The sequence below is a fragment of the Dioscorea cayenensis genome, chromosome 3 (assembly GCF_009730915.1).
Source record: "Dioscorea cayenensis subsp. rotundata cultivar TDr96_F1 chromosome 3, TDr96_F1_v2_PseudoChromosome.rev07_lg8_w22 25.fasta, whole genome shotgun sequence".
In the NCBI taxonomy this organism is placed as follows: Eukaryota; Viridiplantae; Streptophyta; class Magnoliopsida; order Dioscoreales; family Dioscoreaceae; genus Dioscorea; species Dioscorea cayenensis.
The window spans coordinates 16,264,773-16,277,867 of record NC_052473.1 but is presented as its reverse complement, the minus strand read 5'-3'; the positions used below and the strand labels follow the sequence as shown (position 1 = coordinate 16,277,867).

The 13,095-nt window shown below is 32.4% G+C and overlaps 1 long non-coding RNA gene across 2 annotated transcripts; it reads left to right on the top strand.

The window, feature by feature from the left end:
• The first annotated feature begins 581 nt into the window (after nucleotides 1-581).
• Nucleotides 582-4,908, top strand: LOC120255890. 2 transcript variants are annotated; one of them, XR_005535132.1, is made up of 5 exons: nucleotides 582-641; nucleotides 763-845; nucleotides 2,947-3,004; nucleotides 4,562-4,611; nucleotides 4,707-4,908. It is a non-coding gene; the product is annotated as an uncharacterized LOC120255890 (long non-coding RNA). The 2 variants fall into 2 exon arrangements; XR_005535133.1 differs by lacking the exon at nucleotides 4,562-4,611.
• Nucleotides 4,909-13,095: the final 8,187 nt, after the last annotated feature.

Below are 13,095 nucleotides of genomic sequence, written 5' to 3'. Positions count from 1 at the left end.
AAACATTGTAGCTGAGTACTGTAGCACTGACACTTTTTCTTGGTAAAATGACAGTGAGCTTCACGGGCTCCATGCGCCCGAATGGAGCCCGTATGGACCTGACGAGATATAAATTGGACTGAATTTCTAGAGCAAAGGGGAGACGTTTTTGGAAAAAGTTATTTGGGGAGTTATTGGAGCCCACTTCCACTAGTTCAGAGAAGGCAAGATCACACGTTTTGGAGAAGGGGAATCAAAGGGAGAAGCTTGATTTGGCTAGATCTTCATCGATCTCTTCTTTAGGAGCTTGTAGACGACGAGGGAAGCCGCCCCGATCGTGGCGTTCGTGGAAGCTTTCCACCTAACTTGGCTTGTCAATTATATTAATAAATTATTAATTTTATTATTTTAATTACAATAATAACAAAAATAAAAAAAATTATTTAAAAAATTACTATTTATGTGGACCCAAATTTGGGGTTTGGTTCAGGCATTGGAGATGGCCTAAACCCTCGCCGGTGAACCGGTTTGTAGGTCGTTTCTCCACGCCTTCTCTTCGGCGGTGAGAATGGCCACCGCACCGCCGCTGGAAACTCCCAGCTCCTCCGGATCGTGTCTATGGATTACTACATGGCTGCCCCGATCCCTGATTTGGATTTCTCGTACAATGATTTCTAAGCTCTTCTTGTTCCCTTATGTCCGATTCTAGTTTCTTGACGCAGAGGTTTGGTTCAAGCTATGGTTAGGGTTTTGGGTGCTTATGATTTGTTTCCCGTTTGTCAGGTAGGGAAGTCGAGGAAGTTCCGGTTATAAGAATTCATGGTTCCACTCCTGCTGGTCAGAAGGGATGGATGCACGTCCATGGGGTTTGTTGATCTTTCTTTTATATTGTTTTGTTTTTATGCTCTTGGATTGTGATATTACTTCTTGATTTCTTTAAATATATGGATTTTTATTTTCTATGATGGGTTATCTTTTCTTGTTTCTTCTTGGCATTCAGTGGCTTCTAACCAAGAATACAGGGACACATGGTTTGTTCATAGTTTCTTCTAATTTGTTTGTCTGTTTTTGGATTGTGATATTGTTCCTTGATTCCTAAAAATTTGGCTTTTTTTCCTAAGAAGATTATCTTTTCATGTTTATCCTCGGCGCTCAAATGGCATATAGCCGAGAACACAGTGAATGAAAATAGTAAAAGGCATATAATTTCCATTATATTAGGGGTATATGATTGATGATTTATCATTAATTTAGGTATTTAAGCAGAGTAACAAGTACAAGTTGTTCAGTTTTGGATTTTTTTGTTTTCTGAGGATTGATTGGGGACTACTTTTGCTGTGAAAATTTGTGAGAATCTTTGGTCAGATTTAGAGAGAGGACATCCAAACTGCATTATTGATTTTTCAGTTAATTGAAATTGCATGGTTTTCAGTCAATTGAATTGTTCTTAGCTGGGTTTCCTTCTTTCTGTTTATTGGAATAGTTATAGTTTTAGCAAATTATTGATTGTCATGAACTTTTTCTTGGGATTAACAACTGCGGTTTAGATAGTGCTTAGTAGGTATTAAGTGTGGATTGTGGTTAAGAAAATAATTTCCATATTCCTTTTTTTGTGTTTGGCTCACAATCATATTAAAATCTTGCATTTCCATATAAAGTCTTCAATTGGATATGAGTTAATCCTAGTTCTTCTTTGAAGCTGCCACCCTTTGTGTTCTAGCATGGTGTTAGGCTGCAACGGTGTCAATCATGGATGTACTGTAGCAAACAAGAGCACTCCTTTTGACCTGCATTGCAATGTAGATATGAAGGATCAATGGGGGAGTTCAGTTATCCAAACCAATCAAAAGTAGCACGGTAGTTTCTTATTTTTGTGTTTTCTAACTTCGGTTGAGATGTATATGTCAGTGTTCATAAATATAAAATTAAAATAAAAAATATCCATTCTAGACTTATATCACTAGATATTGTAGTTAAAGTTCATTTGTTGCAAGGAAGAATGAATTTGATGGACAAGCAGCTACTATCAATATTAAACATAGTGCCTATTTTCAACTTAAAATTCTTAAACAAAATTCCATATCTGATTTAAATTGCCAGAGCTTCTCCGTTAGTGCTGGGTATAGTTTCATCATCATTTGAGACAAATTTACCATAAAACAGGCAAACTACTGCTATGTTACCTCCTTTCATGATGATAGTCTATTATTTGGAATATAAGTAAATTTTGAAAGTTGTTCATGATTAAAGACATGGAGTCAAAGCCCTGAAGAATTCTTATGTTAGCTTAAAATTGCTGCCAGAGTTTAATTTGGAATTGGTTGGTTGTTTGATGCGCTTAGATTAGGCAGGTGCATGGTTCTTGATAGGAGCAAAGGGCAATTTTTCTATGCTTTGTGTTCTTATATAATAGATTTTTTTTTCTTTTCCTACCATAATTCCTTGCATGAGATGCCAAGGCTTGACCTTTATTTCATCTTTTGTTTGTATCATGCCGTGATATAGGGTTTTGTTGCAAGGCCTCTTTAGTTTTGTGTTGGTTTATGGAACTGCATCTAGTGATGGAAGTCATGGAACCTTACCTATTGCCAGTTCTACTGTTTATATGTTTTGGGGATTTTGGACGCAATTTTTTAAGTTTGTTAAGGATGTCATAGTTTTCAAAACAATATTTTATGTTTGGATATTATCTTAATGATTTTAGCTGTAGTATATCATTGTAATTTATGCGCAATTTTTGTCCATAAAATTGTTTTGATATACAATCATAGAAGACAAAATTTGTGTTTCCTTTGAAATTTTTTGACACTTTTCGTTTGGATGAGAGCATGCTTATATATTTGTAAGTATTGTTTAATTTGCATGCGTTAAATGTTTCGTTAGGAATATTGCCATAGACATGTTGACTAGTTTACTGAATTATGGCTTTTTGATTTAATCTAATTACCTATCCCTTATTTATTGTAGGACTTACCATATTTGAATATACCTTGCCTTGAAGTCGTAATACAGAACACTGAAGAAGGTACTATAATAGTAAACTGTGCTTGTGAATTAGTAAATGCTTTAAGCTATGCGTTATTTTTTGAGTGGGTGCACACCTACTTAATTTGATCCAACGTCCATCAGAATTATGATGATTTGATTCTGTAGCCACAGCGAGGACCTTCTAATTGACTAGTTCGTTCTTGCTCATTGGTTTTTACTTATTGGATTTTAATGATGCTATTCCACATCTACCTGCCTTTTTTGTTGGATGTGTTTCTTTAATTCTTCACCATATTCTACTGACGCATAGACTCTTTTTTTTTTTTGGTTCATTTTTCATTCTTTGAGATTACTGAATCACCAATTTTGGTAATGAGGTAGGTGGGGATGATAAATGCTATGCTTGCCCCATCTCTTTCCTTGTCCCTGGAATATTTGCTTTGCCCTAAATGCAGCCTCATTCAAGCTGATCCATGGGCTTTCTATCCCATTTTTAAATCAATTTTATCTCAGGGTTTTGCTGGCCCTGTTTTGTTCAGTCGCTATCCCTATAAATCAAACTTTAAGTAGGGCATCACTTTGCCCATTCTCAAGTTTGGTACTTGTCTGCTAATAAGTGTGAGAAAACTGGAAAATCATTAATCTGAAGAGGTCAAGTCCTATGGCAAAGGCAAGAAGAATAGTTGTAAGGTCAGGAACTTTGATTAGCATGTCCTCAGATTTTATCCATTTACTGGATCAAAACCTTTCCTGATTTGATGATCATTCTTACAGAGATTTGATGCCTTATATTTAGTGTTGCTTGATATCCACCTTGAATTTCACTAGGATAGCAGCTTGCCCATTCTTGAGTATTTGTACTTGATGACTAAGCATGGTTGCCTTTTAGTAAGGATTGAAAATCTAACTATCTAAAGTGGTCAATCCCATGGGGAAGGAAAGAAGAAAAGCAGCAAAGGCTGAAAGTCTGAGCCCATTCTTGAGTTTTTTGTATTTGATGAAAATGCATGGTTGCCTGCAAGTAAGAGTGAAAATGCTGTTCTTCTGATGTGGTCAAGTTCCATGAAAAAATGCTAGGAGAGAAGTTGCAAAAGCAAGAAGTTTGATTAGCATAGCTTCTGACTGTATCCATTTACCTGACCAACACAAATGCTTTCTTGATATAATCATTGGTCTAACAATCACCTGACACCTGACTTTCAATGTTGCTCTATATTTATGCTGTTCCTTTGGAAGGACAACACTTATCACTCCTAAGCAGGACATGTTCAAGCTGGATTTTTATTGGGGCTTGTACTTAATATATTACAACTTAATCTGTAGTTTGAGAAATTGGGACAATCATGTTTGAAATGGCTATTATTTATGATGGATTCCGTTGCTCCTTATCACCATAATAGTTACATTTATAGACAAATCAGAATTATTACTGAAACAACTAAAAAGGATGCATCAAATCTTGACTGAACATTTAGCTTTAGGGTTGTGGTCCAACATCCTGTTCAATATGATTGGGCCAAATTCATTTTGGTTGGTGATGCCCTTTGTTGAACGTATCTTCTATGTGTTATGTTAATGTGTTTGAATGATGCAGGTCGTGGATATATACATGCCTTTTCTCTTGCAATTGAGAAGGCTTTAAGTGTATGTTGTAGTCTCCTTTAACATTCTTGGTTTTGGAAAGGGTTGCCACATGCACCAGGGTTACACTTCTTGACACGTTAATTATTATCTTACAGGTTAAAAGTAATTCTACATAAAATGACAACATGTGCACGGGTGCAGCATTGTTCGGGGAAAACGGATTTATGGTTACTATTTCTCTGATGAGCTATTTGTGAAGATTTACTTGTATCACATTCCTATTTTTTTAATATTTTTTATTTTCCAATGTTAGCAATATTTTGTTTTCGTAAATTTGTGCTCCAACATATTATTCCATTTCATGATATACACAAGATCCTTTAATTATGCTACTGATTCTATGAGTTTGATAATACACGTATCTCTTTGCATTCTATTTTTCAAGTAATTGAAAATTTTTTTGGGTGTTTCCATTTAAAAGCAGCATGATTTTTATAAATTTGTCTATTAAATGGTCTGTCTATTATACTGTGAGACATTTTGATTAACAAATATCTGATTATATTAATGTTTTTTATTTTGTAATACAATCCATTTTGTGCTTGGTTGGTTTTGCATGTTTCTAAATATGCTGGATTTATTTTTATTGTTAGGCATCATGTATTTCTGGAGATGAAATATTTTATAACCATCCTTTATGACACTCTATTTCTTTTGTTTTAGTACCCATTATTTCTGCTCTAGTGTGGGTAATTTGTACTGTTCCTGCTGCTTTTGATGTCAACTATTCATGGCAAGGAAATGAACTAGGCTATCTTTTTTGCCAACATATAGATTAATATATTTATTCTTTATGAGAGATAGGGCCATAGTTTGTAACGTAAAAATTGGTTGTAGTCTACATGTTTGCTATCTTTATTCACATCTATTAACATCTCTAATGAAGCATATTATGAATATTGTGTTTCCTAATAGAGTCTATTTTCATTAAGATTTATTGTTTACCAAATTAAAATCTAAGGTTTTGTTGCATGTTGTTGCAAAGCAAGAAATCCTTGTTCTGTCAATTATGTTTATCTTTTATTGTTTGCTCTACTCGATTAAATTTCTTGAGCTTTCAAGTAATATATTCTGAGTGTTTTTTTTTTATAGTAATTTCTGATTTTGTCTTTCATCTTATGTTTTATATGAGACTTTGACACATCAACAAAATTAGCTTTGATGGAAATTTAAGATATTTTCCTTACAAAATTAGCTTTGATGGAAATTAGCAACCAAATTCCATATTCTGCAGTACCATTAACATATTTGATAATATGTTTAATAGCTTTCAAATGAGATTCCTTTGGTGTTGGTTGATATCTTGTACAAACTCCAACATTAAAAGAGATATCTAGCTTGCTAGCTATGAGATAGGGCAAACTTCCAATCATGGTTCCATCGAGACTTGGATCTACATCTTTTCCATGCTCATCTATTGTCAACTTCTAATTTACACTCATGGGTGTTCTCATGTGTCTAGCCTTTTTCCAAGCCAAATCTTTTCACCAAGTTCTGTGCATACTTTGTTTGACAAATGAAAATTCCTTCTTTGATTTGTTTGACTTGGAAACCCAAAAAGTAGTTTAGTTCACCTACCATGCTTATCTCAAACTCTTCTTTTTTATTAAAAGAATAAACTCATCCACTTGCTTTTGTGATGTTGAACTAAATATAATATCATCAACATAGATTTGTGCCATCATAAGATATGACTTGGACTTCTTTATGAATAGGGTTTTATCTGGTCCCCTTCTTTGGTAGCCTTCTCAAGTAAAACTTTTGTGAGCCTTTCATATAAAAGATCCAAGAGCTTGTTTCAACCCATAGATAACTTTTTTCAATTTGAACACATGATCTGAATGTTGAGGATCTTCAAACCCTTTTGGTTGCTCCACAAATACTTCTTCAGTAAGAACTCCATTAAGAAAAGCACTCTTGACATTCGTTTGATATAAGTTGAACCCCATACAACATGCTACTACTAACAATAATATGATGGATTCTAGGTGTGCAACTGGTGCAAATGTTTTATCAAAGTCAACGCCTTCAATTTGAGTATATCCTTAAGCCACTAGTCTTTCTTTATTTCTGGAGATGTTGCCTTTGTCATCAGTCTTTTTCCTGAAAGTCTATTTGGTTCCAATAACATTCACATCCTTTGGCCTTGGGACCAATATCCACACATCATTTTGAACAAACTGGTTTAATTCTTCTTGGATTGTAGCCATCCAGTATTCATCAACTAAGGCTTCTTTGATATTCTTTGGTTAAATAAGAGAGATGTAACATGTGTATCTGACCAATTCTCGATAATCAATTCTTTGAGTGCTTATGGTTCTCCTTCATTCAGTCGCATTACCAATCACATTCTGAATATGATAATTTTTCTTTATTCTTAAGGATGGTTCAAGCTTGCTATCTTCATTGTCTTCTTCATCTTCATTTTCTTCTTAATCTGATGCTGAGATGATTTTGCCTATTGTAACTTCAGTTGCAACATTAGTTATAACCTAATGTCTATCTGAATCCTGAGTAGTTTCTACCGTTGTAGTTGGTGTTGTAACCTGTGTTGCAATCTATTGTTCTGCTTGTAGCTCTTCATCGGCTGATTCACAATTTTGTTGATAAGCTTGTTTGGCTCACTTGATGAACCTTGAGTCTCCTAATTGATTAATTTTAGATTTGTTGAAGCTCGTGTGTTATTAACATGGTTAACCGACCACTAAGCAACGTGTGAATTCCAAGTTTCCATTCAGGCGTTCATTGTTATTGTCAATAATAAATATAACCTAATTAAATAATGAATTCATTTAATCCAACAAAAAGATCACATTCACATTGATAACCATACACAATTAATATAATCACAAAATGCACACGCATAAGCGAGCAGGCTCGCATCGTTAGTGTTGGATGAGCCGACCGATCGATCACTCTAAAAACCTCGACCCCTTCTCCTCGACTGCGTCGGCGAACGCTTTGTTCCCAACGCGAGGCCGCTGAAGAGAACACCGACAGCGCCTGCTAAGCTCGCAAATTCGCGAACAACGAAAGCCGATCTTTGTCGCACCGAGGGTTGTGTCCGGTCGCTCGGTTCTTCTCCGCCGTACTGTCCATGTAACCGGAGAACCTCTTGAACTACGCGCCGAGCGTCGGAGACGAGAGCCCGGGTGTTAAAGAAATTCCGGAAACCACACTCGACCTTAGCCGGGTGTTGGGCTCAGCAGTTCACGCTGGGTCGTCGGAGGTGACGTGGAGGGATTTGGTGACACTGTTAGAACGATCAGGCAGGAAGAAAGAACGAGGAGAGGAAGGGTTGGAGACTTGGAATAGAAAGTGTTGTAGCCAGAGGTGACGAAGTCGCCGTAGTGGAGGAGCTCTCGACAGAGGTTCTCGTCAAGAGGGTCAAGAAGGGCGGCCCAATTGCGGCTGCGGTGGAAATTGCGCCAGTGATGGTAAGTGGGCGACGATTCGATTCTTCCATTATTATTTACATTATCCCCTTCTTCTGTCATTCTCATCCATTCCCGGCATTTGAATTTCAAGTCCACGCCGGAAATGAGAGAGAATGAAAGAAGACGGGAAAATGTTTTCTTTCATTAAAAGTTTTCAGGCCAACAAACTATATATATATATATATAGATGAATAAAAGATATATATTTATATATATATATATATATATAATCAAAATACATCCTAATTTGATTTAGATTTGTATTTTAAAAAATAAAATCATTTAAAACAATTTTATCTTTACAAATCCTAACAAAAATACATTTTGATTTAGATTTGGATTTGAATTTATAAAAATAAAATTATTTAAAACAACTTTATCCTTACAAATTCGTATTTTTAAAAATAAAACCATCTAAAACAACTTTATCTTTACAAATCCTAACAAAATTGATTTGGTTTTGGATTAAATTTTTAAAATAAAATCATCTAAAAGAGCATGATACACTCTAACTATATAAATTGTATACTTTACTTGTATAAAAAATAATACAAATTCATTCTAAATTTGATAGTTATACATAGTGCATCAATTTTTAATTATATATATTAAAAATATAGCTAAATAGTAATTTAATTCAAATATTTTGACATGGGAGGGGAATAAAAAGCAATAGCCGAATCGGGATCATATATATATATTATATTTATATAAATTTAAATTTTACAGGGGCTAAAAATAAAAGAGATATCCAACATCACTTTAATATATATATATATATATATATATATATATATATATATATATACTATATATATATATATATATATATATAATATCTTATTTTTTAAATTATAAGTATATTATATATATTTTAAAGAGTATATATATAAAAATACATCACAATCAAATTTGATTTGATTTAGATTTTTATTTTTAAAAATTAAATCATTTAAAGCAATTTTTATCGCCTGAGACCCTAACAAAAATATTTTAGATTTGGATTTGAATTTGTAAAAATAAAATTGTTAAAAACAACTTTATCCTTACAAATTTGGTTTGTATTTTAAAAATAAAAATCATTTTTAAAAAGAACTTTATCATACAAATCTAACAAAAACACATCCCAAATCAAATTTGATTTTGGATTAGAGTTAAATTTTTAAAAAATATAATAATATAAAACAATTTTATCTATACAAATCCTAACAAATCTCATATAAAGTATGAGATTAATCATTTAAATAACACAAGTTTACAACAAAATCCAACACTTTAACTACATAAATTGTATACCTTACTTATATCGATAAAAATAATATAAATTTCATTCTAAAATTTGCTACCTATATATATAGTCATCAATTTTTCTAATTAAAAATATATTAAAAATATTTATAAATACTAATTTAATTTCAAAATTTTGACATGGGGAGAATAAATATTGAGTACCTGAATCATATCACACACACACATATATATATATATAGATGCATATATATATCATAAATTCAAATTTTACCACGCTAAAAACAAAATATATATATATATATATCCAATTAAAAAATTTAATTACTTTAATATATTTTTGATGTAATGTTATTATATAAAAAAATTCAATAAGGTTGATAAAACTTAGATTTGCAAAAAAATGTATTGTTAGATAAATAAAGATATTGCTTAGCTACTTATTTATTTTTTAACATAATATATACTGTATAATAATTATATTTCCGAGATTTTACAATATTTTTATTGATTTTCTCTTGACATTATAAATTGAGTTATATGGTAAAAACTTTTTGCAAGAGAGTATTATATGACCCTCAATAATTAGAAACTTAAAATATGAGTTTACAAAGTAACTTGTTTTAAATATATGACTTTTTAAGTCAACGTGTTTAAGCATGTTTGATGCGTTAATGTGTTAAATTGCCTGATTTAGTTATGGGTCGCTGGGTTTAATAATTACGCATTTGATGTATCACCCATTCACCATCAACCTTGGCATGCACCAACGTAAGGCACCACTCTAAACTTCAACTTCTCCTATGACAACCCATTTGTGTGTTCTTATCAGGCCTCTGCAAGAATCAAGATGCAAGTCTGCCTCCATAATTGTGGAAGACTATTGCACCATTACATTCAATGTAATTGTGGAAGACTCTTGGCACCATTATATTCAATGTATTTTTAACCCGAGCAATAAAATTCAGATAAACTAAATCTTGAAATAATTATTGATTATAATTGAAAAGGCATGCTGAAGAAAAACAATAAGGAAGAAGCTATGAAAATGAAAAATAAGAAAAGAAAGAAAGAAAAAATAAATATCTTATTTCACTCATTTAAATATATATCTTTCTATATGTATATATATATAGAATGAAAGAATTCAAAGGTACCGACCTCCTCTAAAACAAACAAATAAATATACAAATGAAAATAAAAAATAAGAAAGTCTTCTCTGTAAATAGAAATAGCCACAAGGTGAGACAGAGAATCTCTCTCTACTCACTCACCCAGCTAGATAGAGATTCTCGACTTACATCCAGAATTGGGTACCAACAGAGAAAAACCCAATTTCACACCCCTATAGAGATCCATATGGGGATTAAGAAATAATACAATAATAAATATAACAAATCAATAGAATTAAATCATAACATTTTTAAAAATTGTAATGGTGAAAAAATTAAAAATAATAATACAACATTAAATTAAACTCAATTAAAATATAAAACTTTAATAAACAAATGTATAAAAACACAAGATATAAAACCTTAACAAGAAATATAAATAAACCTTAATATTATGATTTAGTACAAATTTCTAAGAATTTTTAATGCCTAATTAAAGATTCTATAGTTTACTAACTATTTAAGTGTATAAATATTAAACTATTATAGTACCCTTTTCCAAAATCCAATAACAAATAGAAGTTTTAACTTAACACATGGACTATAATGGCTGAAAGTTATAAAAATAAGAAAAAAATAAATTATATAAATATCAAAATAAATGTTTTTTTATAACACTTATATTGAGGATTTAGTTATAACACTTATAAATCATATTGAGACCTTTGAAGGTTTACAAATAATAATAATAATAATAATAATAATAATAATAATAATAATAATAATAATAATAATAATAAAGCTCTATCTATACAAATCCTTATAAATGATCATATACTAAATTAATTTTCCTATACAATTGTACATTACAATTGTCAAGAGTGCGGTGGAAAATGCAAGAACACAAAAGAGAGCTTTACATGACTGTTTGGGAACTCTTACAAGTTAGGGGTGATCAAGAGAGGTCAAAAAGATATTTTCTTAAAATGATGCTGGAGATGGTGAAGAAAAGAGAACCCATGAGGGGCTCTTGGACGTGGACAACATCAAAGCAATATTCACAATTAATTATAGGCTTATTTTCTAAATCACAATGCATGACAAAGTCATATAGGCTAATTGAGAATTTAGTTGTACCATCAATAAATAATGAGAAACAAACTTCCTATTGTACCATAAGACCAAATTAATAAAAAAAAATAGTAAATATGAAAATTAGAAACACGATAACTCTCACGAAAACCATCATTAAGGACATTGATATGCATCATCAAACCATATATATATATATATATATATATATATATTCAAGACAAAATGATGAGGATTTAATTAGGTGTCATTCTCATATTTTCTTTTTCAGGAATAATTATAAAAACAAAAAATTTAAAATAATTGGAGAGTCCATAATTGATTAATTTTAGATTTGTTGAAGCTCGTGTGTTATTAACATGGTTAATCGACCACTAAGCAACAGTCAAATTCCAAGTTTCCATTCGAAAGTTCATTGTTATTGTCAATAATAAATATAACCTAATTAAATAATGAATTCATTTAATCCAACAAAAAGATCACATTCACATTGATAACCATACACAATTAATATAATCACAAAATGCACAAAGCGAGACGAGTCGCATGCGTTAGTGTTGGAGCTTGACCGACCAGCCCGATCACTCTAAAAACCTTGACCCCCGCTTCTCCTCGACTCGTCGTGACGCCTTGTTCCCAACACGAGGGCCGCTAGAGAGAACACCGGCACTGCGCTAGGCTCGTCGGGCGACAAGCGAGCAGTCCTTTGCGCCCGAGGTTGTGTCCGGTGCTCAGTTCTTCTCCGCCGTACTTGTCCATTAACCGGAGAACCTCTTGAACCACAGCGTCGGTGAGGTCGAGACTTGAGAGCCTGGGTGTTAAAGAAATTCCAGAAACCACACTCGACCTTAGCTGGGTGTTGGCTCAACGGATTCACGCTGGAGTCGTCGGAGGTGACGTGGAGGGATTTGGTGACACTGTTAGAACGATCAGGCAGGAAGAAAGAACGAGGAGAGGAAGGGTTGGAGACTTGGAATAGAAAGTGTTGAGCCAGAGGTGACGAGTCGCCGTGGTGGAGGAGCTCTCGACGAGAGGTTCTCGTCGAGAGGGTCAGAAGGCGCGAGATTGCGGTGCGTGTGGAAGTGCGCCCGAGTGATGGTAAGTGGGCGACGATTCGATTCTTCCATTATTATTTACATTATCCCTTCTTCACGTCATTCTCATCCATTCCGACATTTGAATTTTCAAGTCCAGGAAAATGAGAGAGAATGAAAGAAGCAAGGAAAAATATTTTCTTTCATTAAAAGTTTTCGAGATCAACAAACTATATATATATATATATGATGAATAAAAAGAATATATATTTATATATATATATATATATAATCAAAAATACATCCTAATTTGATTTAGATTTGTATTTTAAAAATTAAAATCATTTAAAACAATTTTATCTTTACAAATCCTAACAAAAATACATTTTGATTTAGATTTGGATTTGAATTTATAAAAATAAAATTATTTAAAACAACTTTATCCTTACAAATTAAGTATTTTTAAAAATAAAACCATCTAAAAACAACTTTTTATCTTTACAAATCCTAACAAAAATTGATTTGGTTTTGGATTAAATTTTTAAAATAAAATCATCTAAA